Source organism: Stegostoma tigrinum, chromosome 24 (assembly GCF_030684315.1).
Source record: "Stegostoma tigrinum isolate sSteTig4 chromosome 24, sSteTig4.hap1, whole genome shotgun sequence".
Lineage (NCBI taxonomy): Eukaryota > Metazoa > Chordata > Chondrichthyes > Orectolobiformes > Stegostomatidae > Stegostoma > Stegostoma tigrinum.
Genome location: NC_081377.1, coordinates 33195930 through 33201929, shown reverse-complemented (window position 1 = coordinate 33201929; position 6000 = coordinate 33195930).

Genomic DNA, 6000 nt, shown 5'->3' with positions numbered 1-6000 from the left:
TGACTATACTTCAGACAGAAACATTTGTTTGGAATGTTGGCATAGAGTTTCCATACAGTTTGGAATAAACTTTTCTCTTAATGGTACTGGATCATCTGGTATAATGCACCACAGGCATCTCCATCTTCGACCTCAGTTATATAATAAACAAAGAACTGCAGATGCTGGAAATCTGAAACAAAAACAGAAATTGCTGGAGAAACTCAGCAGATCTGGCAGCATCAACATGAAGAAAGCAGAGTTAATGTTTCAAATCCGGTGACACTTCATCAATTTTACCTGCAATCTCGGTTGAACCTAAATCAACAGCTTTGACTTGTTGACATCACTTTGATAAGCAAATGAGTCCCTGAGCTATGCATAAAGCAAAGGTGCATAGAATCTCTCACGTTTAAAACAAGAGTCACATTTTTGACAGAAACTTAAAAGATGGAGAGTGCTGAAGATACTCAGCAGGTCTGGCAGTATCTTTGTAAAGAGATAATAAAATGTGAGGCTGGATGAACACAGCAGGCCCAGCAGCATCTCAGGAGCACAAAAGCTGACGTTTCGGGCCTAGACCCTAAAGAGAAGCTGGTTAACACTTAAAGTCCAATAAGACTCTACTTCTAAAGAGTTTTGCATCTTTTTTAGAGTCCTAGAGCTGTATAGCATGGAAACAGATCCTTCAGTCCAACTCATCTATGTTGACCAGATACCCTTAATTAATCCAGTGTCATTTGCCAGCATATGGCCAATATCCCTCTAAACCCTTCCTAGTCATACACCCAACCAGAAGCCTTTTAAATGTTGTAATTACACCAGCCTCCACCACTTCCTCTTGCAGCTCACTCCATCCACACACCACCCTCTATATGAAAAAGTTGCCCCTTAGGTCCCTTTTAAATCTTTCCCCTTTCACCTTAAACCTATGCCCTCCAGTTGGACTCTACTTTCAAGGAACTATGAACCTGTACTCCAAGATCTTTTTGTTCAGCAATACTTCCCATGACTTTACTATTATATGTATAAGCCCTGCCCTGATTTGTCCAGTATCTTTTAAGAGGAACTAGTGTCACTTCAGAAATGGGAACTATAAATGTGTAAGTGAGCTAAATGGTCTCTTTGTGTGTTTCATCCTTAATACAACTTAGTTTCAATTGAAAACGCAAAGTGAAAATATTTTATCTGTAAAGTTGTGACAGTGCAAGCTAATAAAGTGCAATGAGGGAAACTAGGGTATCTGGAACCTGAGTGGAGAAATGTTTTCTTCGATTATTCTGAAAGGTCTTGCTCTAATTTGAAGGTCCTGTCAAATTGTTCTGCATTGTCCCATGAAAGAAAATAGTTTCTATCTATTTACCCTATCAATTTTTAAAAATTATCCTGACCGTTTCAATTTCAACATCCTTAATCTTCTGTACTCATGGGAAAAACCAGTACCATGGAATAATTTTCATGTCCTTTTCACCTAGTAAAATAGGACTGCCCTGCACACCCTCACCTCCACCACTACCACCACCACCAAGAAAGCCAATATCCCGAGGGAAAAATGCAGTACTCCAGACAGCGGTCTAACCTTGACACATGAAAATCCTATTTGCCATGGTTTTACTCACTCAGTTTGTTTATTAATTATTTTGGTAACTTTCTCCTCCCATCTACCAGATCATGTTTGGGACACTCAGAATCCAAACCTGGTAGGTCAACTTCTGACTTACATGACTTGGAACCCTGGCTGGTTTTACTCAGTATTCCTATCTTGGTACAGGAGTGAAGTGGAAGTGAAACTCGCCATATTACCTGAGGACCACATGTTGCTCTTTCCATCAATGGAGACACCTGCTGGTGAGTTTAAGTTGAAGGTCACCACATCTCAGGCAAGGGACAAGGGTAAGGTTGAGAAGGCAGAGACTGAACAGTTAACTCAGTCAGCTGAGAAATTAAATCCATGCGTATGGAATTACAAGAGTGCACCATAATACAAACCAGGAATTAAATTGTCGTTCCAATCGTAATCTGATCCAGTCCTTGTTTTGTAAATAGCAGAACAGGAATGGTGCATTGCTTTATTTACTGTGTGGGTGTGATGTTACTGTTCAGGTGCTATGTGTCATGGTGTAAAATGTCTTTACGATCATTTCAAGATAATCATGATCAGAATCCCTCCATAGCAGTGGCAGCTTCAGTTCGCTCATACAGATGTAAAATACCACAGGCGTTGAAAATCTGAAGTAAAAACAAAACATATTTTTCAGTATTTTGTTCACCCAAATTGAAGTGACTGTCAAGGACACGCCACATGTAAATCTACTTGGTGATGGGATACTGATCTCTGTGGAATTATTTCAGTGGTGATGAGAGTAGGATTAACGATGTAACCATGCAAAAGTGCCTACTGGCTGAAGCCCAAGCAGACTGCCAAGAGGCACTCCAACTGGCTTTATCATTGGAAAATGTGGCAAGTGGAGCATATGACTAACAGGATATACCAGTGGAAGTGGACACCCTCACTAGTCCGACTCACCTCCAGGAACACCACTTGAGTGAAGGCAATTGCATAGCCTTATACAGGACATATCCTGAACAGAGGGACTCTAGGTCAACACACATCAAAACCCCAAAACAAAGCCAAGCCTCAGCCAAACGGTTAAAATTTTCTTCAAGATCCAGACTAGCAAGCCATTGTGGTTGCTGCCAGTATGCAGACTCGAGAGACCAGAAAAGTCCCACTGGACTTAAACTGAGTAAGAGAAGTCATAGGCCAGTATCCAAGAGAGTGCACACGCTGGAAAGTCTACCAATACCTTTACAGATATAAGTTTGTCATAATAACGGAAAACAAACCTTGCTAATTATACTCAAAGAGGACAAGGCAGTGTTGCCCATAGTTTCAAGCCACATTCAGCACTAGGCTGTAGTACTAAGTGCATAAGTTGGAGCACCATTGGGAAGGCCAAGTAGCAATTGTGGATGCATTGAGCCACCTCACACTGGCAGATACACTACCAGTGATACCACCACTAAAAGAGTCTGTAATGGTTTTAAATTTTCTGGACCTACTTCTGATTACAGCTGACAGTATCAGACCTTGGCGCAGAAATATCCAGTCCTGGCAAAACTGAAACTGTTGGTGATGATGGGGGAAATCAAAGGGCCGTCACACTCTGTGAGCTATCAAGAAATGGTTGCAAGCACTGGATACTGCAAGGGCTATACAGGAGATAGGATGACTAATGTTTCTGCAAGAAAGGCAGGATCCACAACGATTAAAGTTAAAAGAACAGAACCTGCAGACAAGTGCAAACGGGTGGATAAAGATGCAACTTTGATGTGGAGGCCCCCATGCTGGTCTACTGCAGAGAGCCTTTGTGGAAAGACAGTTTGTTGTTGATGTTTGTTGTTTTAACTTTGTTTTTTGTTCTTCTAGCTTACACTTATACTTTGTGTAGCTGTAATGTAACTTTTTTTCTTCATTTCTCTATTCTGTCACAAAGGATTATACCTAGGTACCTTTGACTCCAGTCATCTGAGTATTTGTGACAATAAAACTAATAAAGCTAATTCAACTCAGAGGGATGAAACTCTGGAGGAGTCTGTATATGAGAACAAGATTTTTGAATTCAGTAAAGTAGATGGGATCTAATGGACTTACCAGGAACATGATGAAAGGAAAGGATTGTATTTTGACAACACTTTTATTTAAGATGGATAGGAAATGGTACCAAGCAAGCCCTGAAAATAAAACTTCCAAAGGGCAGATGTCATTGTGTTATAGTGTTGCAACTGTGTATTTGATACTGAAATGAACAAGTAATTAAGGATTTAAATAGTTAATAGCAATTGATGGTGTTGTATTGCACATGCTTTAATGTGAGGAGTGTTACGAGTAAGGTTATCAAAATTGGACCACAATTTGAGGGCTTTCTTGTGGTGCAATGGTAGCATCCCTACCCCTGGACTAAGAGACCTGATTTCAAGTTCCAACTGCTCCAGAGGTGTATAATCACATCTCTGAGCAGGTTGATTAGAAAAACAGGTTCAATATTTAAAAAGCCCAATTTGTGCTACAGTTACGTGGTGTTTCAATATTAGAATTCTTACCTGCCATGGGAGAAACCCATGTTCCCAGCCAATGCATGGAAGTCCTTTCCTTCTAGGGAGCCTGATAGCTAAGTCAGCAGAGCACCAAACTTTCAATCCAGAAGTTCAGAGTTCAAATCCGCACCTGGATGCATTTCTTTGAATGGTTAACTCAAAATCTTAAATGACAACATCCTAAGGCTGGAAGCTTATAGGCACTTGAACACTGTGGCCGAAAGCATAATTTATGATAGAATCATACTACAAGTTCAGTGAAGCCCATCTTGGCATCAGCAACAATTCTGGCAAATGTTCACTACCAGTCCCTAATTGCATTGGAGAATTTGGTGAGCTGCCTTCTTGAACTGTTGCAGACTCTTGGGAGTAGGGATATCCACTGTCATGAAGGTAATTCGAGCAAAGGAGGGCCAATATACTTGCTAGACAGTGTGGTGTGTGACTTAGTGGAGAACTTGCAGGGGGTGGTGTTCTCATCATTCTGCTGCACTTGTCTTTCCATATAGAAGAGGTTGTTAATTTGGAAGATACTGTTGAGGAGCCTTGGTATGTTACTATAGTGCATCTTATAACTGATACACACTGCTGCCCCACAGTGCATCAGTGGTGGAGAGAGTGAAGATCGAAGGTCGTGGATTGGTTGTTAATCAAGCAGGCTGCTGTTTCCTGGTTGCTATCAAGCTTCTCAAGAGTTCTTGAAGCCGCATTCATTCACTCAAGTGGAGAGTATCCCATCATACTCTTGACCCGTGCCTTATAAGTGTTGGACAGGCACGGAGGAATGGCAGCGAATTACTCATTACCTGTTATTGTAGCCTCAGGCCAGTTTCTGGTAAATAGTCATTAGGATGTTAGTCTTGGCCTCAGGATGTTCGTAGCGGCAGATTCAGTGATGGCTATGCCATTAAATGTCAAGAGTTTAGATTCTCAGTTATTGGAGATATTCATTACTTGCCATTTGCGTGGTGTAAATTTTACTTGTCACTTATTGGTCCAAGCCTGGATATTGTCCAGACCTTGCTGCATATGGATACAGGCTGCTCCAGTATCCGAAGAGGAGTGTGATTAATTCTGGAGTCAATAAATGTGGAGCTGGAAAAGCACAGTAGGATCCATCAGCAACGAAAGAGCCTGGAATTCAACGTTTTGGGCCGAAACCCTTCGTCAAGACTAGGGAGAGGGAGGTAAGCCCAGAAATAAATAGAAGAGGTGGAGTGTGGCTAGGGGGAGAGTAGGTGGGATGGAGAGAGGTGGATGCAGGTAGGGGATTATTGTGGTTGGTCAGTGGGAATGGTGGAGCAGATAGATAAGTTGGAAGATAGACAGGTTGGGGATGGAGAGGTTTTGAAGCTGGTGAAATCAATATTCAGGCCATTGAGCTATAAGCTCCCAAGGCAAAATGTCAGATTTTGTTCCACCAGTTTATGTTTGGCCTCACTCTGACAGTAGAGGAGGCCAAGGATGGATATGTCTCTTGAGGAATAGGAGGGGAGTTAAAGTGGAAATGTCAGATGATGATGTGTTGTATCTGGAGGTCGGTGGAGTAGTATGTGAGGACGTATCATCCTCGGACATTTCCACCACCTATAATCATGCCCCACTACTTAAATGATATTCCCCTCCCCACCCCTGTCTGCTCTCTGCAGGGACCATTCACTCTGCGACTCCCCTGTTAGGTACACACTCCCCACCAAGCCCTCCACCATACCTGGTACCATACCCTGCCAGTGCAGGAGGTGCTACACCTGCCCCCTACGCTTCCCCTTTCACCTCCTTCCAAGGCACCAAACAATCCTTCCAAATCCGGCAGAGATTCACCTGCACTTCATCTAACCTCATTTACTGTATACATTGCTCCCAATGTGGTCTCCCGTTTATTGGGGAGACCAAACGCAGACTCAGGGACTGTTAAGTGGAGAG